This window comes from Coptis chinensis, chromosome 1, assembly GCF_015680905.1.
Source record: "Coptis chinensis isolate HL-2020 chromosome 1, ASM1568090v1, whole genome shotgun sequence".
NCBI classification, from domain to species: Eukaryota; Viridiplantae; Streptophyta; class Magnoliopsida; order Ranunculales; family Ranunculaceae; genus Coptis; species Coptis chinensis.
In genome coordinates this window covers 55,299,365-55,310,491 of record NC_141456.1, presented here as the reverse complement: position 1 = coordinate 55,310,491, position 11,127 = coordinate 55,299,365, and positions in this window count along the sequence as shown.

Genomic DNA, 11,127 nt, shown 5'->3' with positions numbered 1-11,127 from the left:
ATGTACAGGTTATGCTGCAAATGCCTCCATGTGCACCACACATTTATGGGTGATTGTTCCTGAAACACCAACAACTGGTGGGTTTAGAGATGACTGCGAGTTTGGGACTGCTCAAGGATAAGGAACCTGTAGGATTTTATCGATATCTCATGCATGATTCCTACGATATATACAATTATGTTATACCACATGCATAAAATAGCGCAACGGAAACAGAAGATCGTACCTTGGTCACAGCTTTCAATTTGAAGTTCCAAGCTTTGATCTACAGGAGAAGATGTTCTTGGCACACTCAAGATCTTCTTCTTCTTAACTTTGCTGGAGTCAAGTTCCAACCACGAACGGGAAGCAACCTTTTTTCACGAACCAAGAACCAAGAACTGACAATGGCTAGGGAGGATACCACCTATGGAATCTCCACAAATTACTGGCTTCTACTTTAGAAAATGTTGGAGGCTGCCATTAAAGGAGAGAGAGCTTTTCTTGTTGTTTTGGATGATTAATATGTGAGAGGTGGGAGGTCTATTTATAGAGGTTCCCACCTCCTCAATATTAGATAGGATAGAGTCCTATACTCATCTAATATCAAATAGGATAGAGTCATATACTCATCTAATATCTAATAGGATAGAATCATATACTCATCTAATATCTGATAGGATAGAGTCCTATACTCATCTAATATCAGATAGGATAGAGTCCTATACTCGATGGTTTTATCCTTATCTTGGTGGCGCCTATCCAACCTTATTTCCAACATCTCCCACTTCGCCCACAACGGGCGAAGAAGGTTTCTAAGAGAAGCATTTAAGTAGAATGCTTAGCCATTTGTGTGTCTCACACGGCAAAAATGGTTCATGTGACCCCTAGCACACGCGTATCATGATATCTGTGAAGTAGCAAGTCGCAATGAAAACCACGACCGCGGTGATCTACCATGAAAGTGATCTTAAAGAAGATGAATCCGAAAACCTAATATCCGGAGAGTGTGTGTATACCCCAAGATCTATTTGTTTCATCACTTTGACAAATAGCACTCATCCCTATGAGTCCACACCATAAAGTCAAAAACGTGTCACATGATTCACAATTATCATCAATTGTCCTGGCCAGGTAGAATCCCAGTGATTGTGTGATAAACCTTCAGTTCTTTTACCCTTTGCATGCAAGTCATTGTCGTCAGAGTTCTACCAACTTCCCAGTATGCATCCAGTCAGCCTTTTAGTAAGAGCTTGTGGGGAGCAAACCAAAGTTACGAGTAATCCTCTTATTTTCTTGACGAGGTGAAAAGTTCAAGGAGGGTACCATTCGATATGTTTTAAACAAAAAATATATCAATAGAGCTCACATAGCAAGAATTTTAGGGATATTTCTTTTCTTGCTCTCAGGTGGTCAACTATACACATGTTGTGTGAAAACATGTCATGGCAAGAGTATCTAATTTGTTTACTCAACAATAGATATCTGTATGTCCACTCATACCATGCAAGTGTTGTCATCCCTAATGACAATTCCAATGATACTATGCTCCCACTTGGCAACAACCGTTCAGTAGGTTTAGACGAGAATCTTCCCTATGAAGCTGTTTTCTTCTTATCCAATTATAAGAAGGGGCATGACTTCGCACACTAGGTCCACCCTTCCTATAAGGTTTAGTGACTTGTCAAGCTAAACTCCCATTGTTTAAAATGGAAGTGACTGTTCATGTGAGTGAACCCGGTCAACCCTACCGACATACATATGAGATGATAAAAAGATAATGAGAATGCAATCGATCCGAAAGAATGCACTTTTATTCATTAAACCATCAAAGTGTTCTTAACATAATCACATCCTCTTTAACCCAAACATTTTTACATGTGCAAGGAAGAGTTCCTTTGGAATAGGTTTGGTCGATGGATCCGTAAACCATCGATCGAGTGGATATATGTTTTAGAACCACTTTCTTCTTCATATCATTTGTCGATGCGTAGTGGTATTTTAACTCTATATGCTTGGTTCTTCCATGGTACTTTGGATCTTTAGCATATGCAAGAGCAGCCATCTTTGTCGATCGTGATGTGAACCCGTTCAAGACTCTTGAGAACACCGACAAGTGTTTGATGAATCGTCGAGCCACCACGGCCTCACGTGTGGCGAGCAACATCAATATATACTCAAACTTCCATAGTTGAAAGTGCTATGGAAGTTTGCTTCTTGCTGCTCTAGGATATAGCACCTCCATTCATTATGTAGGTATATCCCGAAGTTGACTTTCCTCTCATCAAGGTCTCCCAAACCGGTCGATCGGAGTACCCAATCGACTTAAGATCTTTCCCTTGGTAGACAAGGAGTAGTCCACGGTGCCTTTTAGATACCTCATTATCTTCTTGACACTTTCCATTAATGCGACCCGTGATTTGTTTGGAACCTTGATACTAACCCAACTGCATAGCGGATGTCCGCGGCTTTGTACACAACATTGCATACATAAGGCTTCCGAAACTGCGCTTGAGTATGGTACATTTTTCATAGCCCGAGTTTGATGGGATTCTTGGGAGACATTTTAGAACTCAAAGACTCTCCTAGACTTACTGGGAGATCCACTTGCTTACAATCAGTCATGTTGAATCTTTCCAAAACCTTCTTGATATATGTCTCCTGAGACAAAGATAACAAGCGTTTGGATCGATCACGAGTTATTTTAACTCCTAAGACATAACTAGCTTCACCCATGTCCTTCATTTCGAAGTTTAATGACAACCACTCCTTAGTGGAATTTATCAATGCCTTATTGTTACCTGCTAACAAAATGTCATCCACATATAGAGATAGAATCACAAAACCATTTTTAGATGTCTTGACATATACGCAATGGTCCTCATTTACCATTTCGAATTTATCTTGAAGCGTTGCTTCATGGAATCTCAGATTCCACTGTCTAGAGGCCTGTTTTAAACCATTTATGGATCTGTTCAGTTTACACACTTTGTGTTCCTGACCCTTGATTGAAAAACCAGTGGGTTGATCCATATAGATTTCCTCTTGTAATTCTCCATTGAGAAAAGCAGTTTTGACATCCATCTGGTAAAGCTCTAAATCTAAATGGGCAACCATTGACAAGAGGAGACGTATGGAGGCAAATCTCACTACTGGTGAGAAGGTGTCCTCATAGTCTATTCCTTCTTTTTGGGTGTAACCTTTTGCAACAAGCCTAGCTTTGAATTTGTCTATGTTCCCTTCCGCATTTTTCTTGATCTTGAGAACCCACTTGTTCCCAATAGATCTCCTGTTTGGAGGTAGATCAAGTAAGTCCCATACTTTGTTTTTCTTGATCGACTCCAATTCTTCCTTCATAGCTTCCATCCACTTACTTGTATTGGACCCAGAAATAGCCTCCTTGAATGTTTTAGGTTCATTAGATATTTCTGTAAGTGCATTGGTCATATTTATCTCCCCTTCAATCTCAAACCGACGTTTGGGGATATGGCCTCTAACACTCTTACGAGGTTGGGATTGATCAATCATTTGACCAATGCCATTGTTACTAGAATCGGGGTTGATGAAAGTTTCATCTTAGCCTTGTTCATCGCCAGTTATAAGGTTATCAACCCGTAAAGTTGTATATCCTTATCAACCTCACCCCTCATTGGGTATTGATCCTCTAAGAATCGGCGTTCACGTGCTTCTATTTCTTCGTGACATGCCCTTGAGTATCCTCCCCCTAGGAAGATATACCCCTTAGAAGTCTCAATTTGTATCTTATAAAGATACACTTCTTTCCAGGAGCACTCAACTTTCCAAATTCTCGATTTTGAGAAGTGACAAAGGCAGCACACCCCCATGGTCTAAGGTAGTTCAAAATGGGTTGTCTACCAGTCCATAGTTCATAGGGTGTTTTGTCAACAGTTTTTGAAGGAACTAGGTTAAGTATGTGCGCAGCCGTTAACAATGCATCACCCCAAAATGAGATAGGCAAGTTAGCCTGAGCCATCATAGATCTAACCATGTCCAGCAGGGTTCTATTTCTTCTCTCAGAGACACCATTCTGCTGAGGGGTATAAGGAATCGTTAGCTGTCTACCTATACCCTTATTTTCACAGAGTTCCTTAAACTCATCAGAAAGATATTCACGTCTGCGGTCAGTTCTTAAGGCCTTTATTGTCCTATCAAGTTGATTCTCAACCAGGTTCTTGTACTTTTTAAAACAGTCCAAGGCGTCTGATTTGTGAGACATCAATTACACGGTCCCATAACGTGTATAGTCATCTGTGAAGGTAATGAAATACAAAGCCCCATGCCTTGCTGTTACATTCATTGGTCCACAGATGTCTGAGTGAATAAGTTGTAAAGGATAAGTTGCCCTTTGGGCTTTCCCAAAAGGTTTCTTGGTGGCTTTTCTAGCAAGACAACTTTCCACAGTTTCCATTTTAACAGGGTTAAGTTACCTAACAACCCTCCCTTGCTAAGCGGTCTATCCTACTATGTCCCATATGTCCTAGTCTAGCATGCCACAATTGGCAACCAACCATTTTAGACATAAAACTTCAGTTTGTGCTAAGTGTAATGTCATATAAGAATTCATTAAATAAGCATGACCTATCAAACCTGTTATTTAAAGATATCTCAAGCGAGTTAAGGAAAAAAATTAAACACATAGGATTCTTGAAGTAATTTCAAAACGATAAAAGATTTCTCCTAATTGAGGGTACAAATAGTACTTCTTCAATAAGGATGGATCTCCCACTCATAAAATCCAACCTACAAGTGCACGTGCCCCAAAACATCAGCTACACTTTGGTTTCCCATGTGGACTCTCGAGTTCCTTGTGGAAGTTTCCGAAATCTTCAAAGCAGGGGACCTATCCCTAAAACATGTGATGCATCTCCGTTTTGCTGAATCTACAATCCAATATTGTGATGAATCAGAAAGACATGATAGTACTTACCACATTGACGATTGCTAAAGTAAAACTCACCTCGGAGAAGGACATGCCCTAGCATAGTGTCCCATCTCGATGACAACGGAAGCATTCAACACTAGTCATGTCTATCGACTTCCTAGGTTTCTTTTCTTGCGGGTTAGGCTTGGCCTTTTCCTTGCCTTTCCCTTTTCCACTTTTCTTGTTCCAAGGAGCCTTCCTCTTTTGGAGTTGACAACATTTGTTTTCAGTTTGAACAACGGGCTTTTCATTGAGAAGCCTTTGTTCCTCAAACTCACATTTCCTTTGCACTGTGCAAAGTTTGTGATATTGTCGTCATCGTCAAGATAAGGCGAAATTGTTCCCAAGTTTTAGGTAAAGTCCTAATGACAGCTTGAATTTGAATTTGTTGTTCATTTGACAGGGACACTGTCTGCTTAGGCTAACTCGGCAACCAAGTTTCTCATCACCGTGCAATGTTGTGTCATAGAGGTATGGGGCAGCTTGATAAATTTGTCAAAGCTCATTTGTAGCCTCCTCACCTTTGGCAATGATAGTGCGTTACCCCAAGGTCCGCCTTTACTGCTTCCCATAGCTCTTTAGCCGATCCAAGGCCATCATACCGCATCATGAAGTCATTCCTCATGGTGCCAAGTATGGTAATTTCGGGCAACATTATCTTTGCTTGTATACTCATTGTACTTCTTAAAATCACAATGATATAAGCGACTTGTGTTAATCCTTCAAAGGTTACGCTCTTGTCTCGGTTATTACATCAATGACCTTCCTATCTGCGAGAATTAGCCTAACTTTCCTAGACCAAAGTTAAGTAATTCTTATCGTTTAACAAGTCCTTTTCGGTAGCATCGTATTAACGGGGGATTTTCCATCGGTGCCATTCTATCAAGTTTGAATTCCAAAAATAAGATACTACTTAATAAGAATCATCTCTTAAATTAAATCTACGTAATCCACATTTTCACATATGAGATGATCATGATAATCTACTAGCATGATTCTAGCCATTAAATAAAATCAATGCATTTGACTATCAATAACATAGAATATGCAAAAAATCTACTACTTAAATTTCCATTTCATAAAATTGTTTCTACAAAAAAGAGTTTCCTATCTTTCAAAAAACAATGTAGAACTAAACAGAGCTAGTCAACCATGAACATAGAAGCGTCCTGGGTGCCCAGGGGAGTCATCCTCATCCTCACAGTCACTATCAGCCATTTGAAAATTACTAGCCACTTCCTCTGTTTCCCCGTGAGGTGGGAAAATAAACCCTGATGACACATCATATGGATTTGGTTCCTTAGCATCGTCCCATAATCGATGTAGGAGAGATTTAAGTGGTCGAGCCTCATTCCTATCCTGAATAGGACTGGGGCTCTTTGGTGTATATTCTGGTGATGGTGGCTCTGTCTCTATCTTATCAGATTTCAAGGCGATTACTCTTGAAAGTTCTCCTATATTGCTGCTTAGCGATCATGCGTTTCTTGGAAGCCCGCCTCCCAAGATCCGGTTCGATTTTCCTACAAGTTTGGTCTCTATGTGACTTAGGCATTGTGCCTTAGTTTTCATATGATCGTTGATAGAAAACAAACAATTTTATATACATGCAATAGTAAAAATCCAGATTCAAATAATTACTGCATGGTAAAAATAAACATCCTAATGTCAATTTTTAATTGTGGAAAAATACATGTGAAAAAAATCCTAAAATTTATAGAGAAATAATCTCATAAAAAAATTTCCATGTAAAAATTTCTAAGAAAAAAAATTTCCTAGAAAAAAAATTTCCACTAATTATTTCCCATAAATAATTTATTTTGCAAAAAAATTAAGCAATATCTAATTAATTTTAAACAACCTAATTATTTAAAAATTAATTAAAAGATTTTGAAAAACGCATGATTTTTCAAAATTGTAGATCACAAGATCAAAACCGCAAACAAAAGCATGCAAACCATGGAAAACTGGCTCGATGCAAATGTAGGATTTTATCGATATCTCATGCATGATTCCTACGATATATACAATTACGTTATACCACATGCATAAAATAACGCTAGGCGGAAATAGAAGATCGTTACCTTGGTCACGACTTTCAATTTGAAGTTCCAAGCTTTGATCTACGGGAAAGATGTTCTTGGCACACTCAAGATCTTCTTCTTCTTAACTTTGCTTTGGAGTCAAGTTCCAACCACGAATGGGAAGCAACCTTTTTTCACGAACCAAGAACCAAGAACCAAGAACTGACAATGGCTAGGGAGGATACCACCTATGGAATCTCCACAAATTACTGGCTTCTACTTTAGAAAATGTTAGAGGTTGCCATTAAAGGAGAGAGAGCTTTTCTTGTTGTTTTGGATGATTAATATGTGAGAGGTGGGGGGTGTATTTATAGAGGTTCCCACCTCCTCAATATTGGATAGGATAGAGTCCTATACTCATCTAATATCAGATAGGATAGAGTCATATACTCATCTAATATCTGATAGGATAGAGTCCTATACTCATCTAATATCAGATAGGATAGAGTCATATACTCATCTAATATCTGATTGGATAGAATCCTATACTCATCTAATATCTGATAGGATAGAGTCCTATACTCATCTAATATCAGATAAGATAGAGTCCTATACTCAGTGGTTTATCCTTATCTTGGTGGGCGTCTATCCAACCTTATTTCCAACAGAACCAATTAAAGTTGTTGCCCTTGCCTTAGTTGTTACAGTACCAGATTTCAAAAGGCTCAAAGGCAAAGGGTAGACTCCTAAGTCAACCACCATCCTTTGAAATTCAACATTTGTAGGATCGGTGAACTAAAGAGTGCACCAAATGCATTTTCTTTTGCTTCCATTGTGCCAGCAATCAAGATTTTCAATATTTTTGGAAGCCCACCAATTTTGATCAGCTTCTTTGTGAGTTCTATTTCCGATTTTGGGAGATTTGCCAACAATCCAACTTCTACGATCTGAGCATTCCTCCTGTTGTCATCCTTGAGAAAGCGCATAAAGGTATCCAATCTCTGCTGCATGAGAAGGAGCGGTACAATTCCTTCTGTTTCGTATTGGGAAAAGCAGTAGAGAAGGCTCATTGAAACTTCTTGTATTTCCTACTTATATGCATACATAGGTGCCGATTAGAAAGCCCAATACATAGGTGAGAATCAAAATATTTCACATGAAAAATATAAAAATCTCATAATTTTTGCACCCACTAGCACTAATGGATATTGGTGGACTCGAACCACCATCTCTTAAGATGTAGTGGAGATCCACTAGCATTCTCAAGCACTCTACCGTTTGAACTAAATTCCATAAAGAAAATAACATAATGTACCAAAAATATTGAGAATAACGAAAATTATGTGTCGATATGCGAAGTTATCACCCTTAAGTTAACCAATTCTACTTCCAATTAACATTTTAGCCGCATTCAATTTCACTTGAATTAAATTTGTTACAAGGTAAATTAAACAAAGAATCTTACTTTTGCAAATTAACAAAACAAACGCCTGCAACAATTCTCTATAAAACGTGATAGAGAAAGAGATGCTTTGAAGGACACTAGCACTTCGAAGAAGGTAGAAATATTACCTCACAAGAGACTTGATGAAAACTCTTTTCGAGCTTAGATTTAAATGAGTCCGTATGAATGAATCACGGATCAAAGATGTTACCATTGTGACCATTACTAGGGTAAGATAGTGGTGCACAAAAACAAATTTTTATCTCCAAAACACCCAAGTTTTAAACCAATCATCTCTTTCAAGCAAATGGGTTTCCCAACAATAACAATATCATGTACTAAACATGCCGAAAACCCGACAATGACTTGGAGAAGTAATAGGTTCAAAATCAACAAATAAAATAATGTGTAGCTTTAATTTCACATTTAAAACTAATATGGAGAGATTTCTTACCCGTTACTCGTCGCAACAACCATGCACGAACGCAAAGGAAAGTAGGGTGCATGGTTCTTCGTGGGGAAAACTCATAGAGAAAGTTGGAGGTGTTGAATTTAGAATTGTTGGTTTGGATTTGGCGAAATTGGAGAGAGAAATAGGAAAGAGAAAACCCTTCGTAAGAGGTGTTTAGATATATTTCAGTGTTTTGATTTAAACGTGATCCAATGGTTTGAGTTAGCCTGTAAGATGGCTGTTTCGTTTTTGCCTATTTACCTAGCCAAACCGTATATACGGTTTGCCTATATACGATTTAGCTAGGTGAACAACTAAAACCGAAACAACCATCAAACAGCCAAACCACAACCGTTAGATCATCCAAATCCATCCAAACATTAAATTTTACAATCTAACCGAAATTTCAGAATAGAAACAATTGACTTACAAAGGGTTTTTCGCTCCTATTCCTGTTCCCAAATTTTCTCCGAAATCAAACAACCTAAATCAAAATCAAAATTGCTTCCAACAATTCAACTGGAAAATTCATACAAATCGTCCAAAATTTGGGAAAGCTGGAACAAACAATTGTTTCTCACAAAAACAAACCAAATTCAAACCCCCATTTCTTACCAACTTGCCCTGATTAAGCATTTTGATTAACTTTCTTAGTGGTTGTAATTATTTATGATATGCTTTCTTCATTATTTAAAAGTATATTGTTTAATTTATGCTAAGTTGAAATTTGAAGAACCAAAACCAAATTTTCTTCATTATATTCAAAAATATATTGTTTTATTAACTGTTTGTATGGTAATTTTTTTAGATTTTAATGTTTTTTTGGTAACTAGGTTGTGTTTATTGGATGTTAATTTTTAAATGTTAATTTTCCTGCAGCCGATTTATTGCTAGCCAGGGGTATCATTTTTCTTTCACAACATATCAACATTGTTTTTATTTTTATTTAATGTTATTGTTTTAGGGTTCTATAGTTATTACATGTCAGCTTTAATTATTTGAACTTGGGGTAATCAATGAGCGGTAGCGAATCCCAGTTGAAGAATCAGTTCCTAGTAACACTGTATCTATGCCAACAATAGTTGATCCAATGCCTGAAGTGGATACCCGAACTAATGCATCATTAACAAGTTTTATCAAAGTAACATCATCAGGAAGTTCTGTCAAAGGAACATCATTAGCCCAACCTGCAACTCAGATAAGGTCAATGGCTAGACAAACCAGAAATACCACAATTGTAAAGAAAATAACTCCAAAGAAGATGGGTAGTGGACCTGCAACTCAGACAAGGTCAATGGCTGGTAGACCTACAACTCAAATAAGAGGAAAGGCACCTAGTGGTAAAGGGAATGCCAAAAGATGGCATATCTAGTTGAATACTCGTATGTAGTTTTGTTCAGTACTCAAGTAGATTGAGTAATTGAAGCAAGCAACTCGACTATTTTTTGTGTATGGATTTTTGTGTTCCTTTTTTATCTTTAGAGAATATGGATTATGGATTCATTTTATGTAGAGAATATGGATTATGTAGAGTTTTTGGATTCAGTTTGGATTCATTTTAATAGTTTTTCGATTTAGTTTATGGATTCATTTTGGATTCAGTTTCATTGTTTTTGCATGGAGTCGAGTTTTGGTTTTGGTCCTTTCAGAGTCAAGTTCTATCTGATCAAGTTTTTGGGTGAAACAAGTTCTGTCAGAGTCCATTTTTGGTTTGAGTTTTTGGTTCTGTCATAGTCAAGTTTTGGTTTGAGTTTTTGGTTCTGTCAGAGTCGAGTTTTGGTTTTGGATATACGCACCAAAAAACTCTCTGCAAGTTAAAACTCTGTTGAGCCACATTATCACTTGGCTATCACCATTCTTACTGGAAGTTTTGGTTTAGCAAAGTAAGGATGATATATACTATGTAGCATACCATTTTCTGGATGATACATACTATATAACATCCTGTTGAGCCCCATTATAACTTGGTTCACCATTCTTACTGGAAGTTTTGGTCTGCCAAAGTAAGGATGATACATACTATGTAGAATATTGTTGTCTGGATGAGAGTCCATCGTGTTTTTTATTTTGGTTATTTGAATTTTGGTTTTGGTTTTTGACCAGGCAATGTTAGATACCACTGATAACAAACTGATGAATGGCTATGCTATGAAGTAGTGAAACTTGTCAGAACTAAAACAATCTGTCAGAACTAAAATCTGTCAGACCACCAAATTTTCTACACATTCCCAAAAAATAATGAGGCTTCCAGACAATAACAGCATAGCCATATAAGTTTAACCAACGAAAG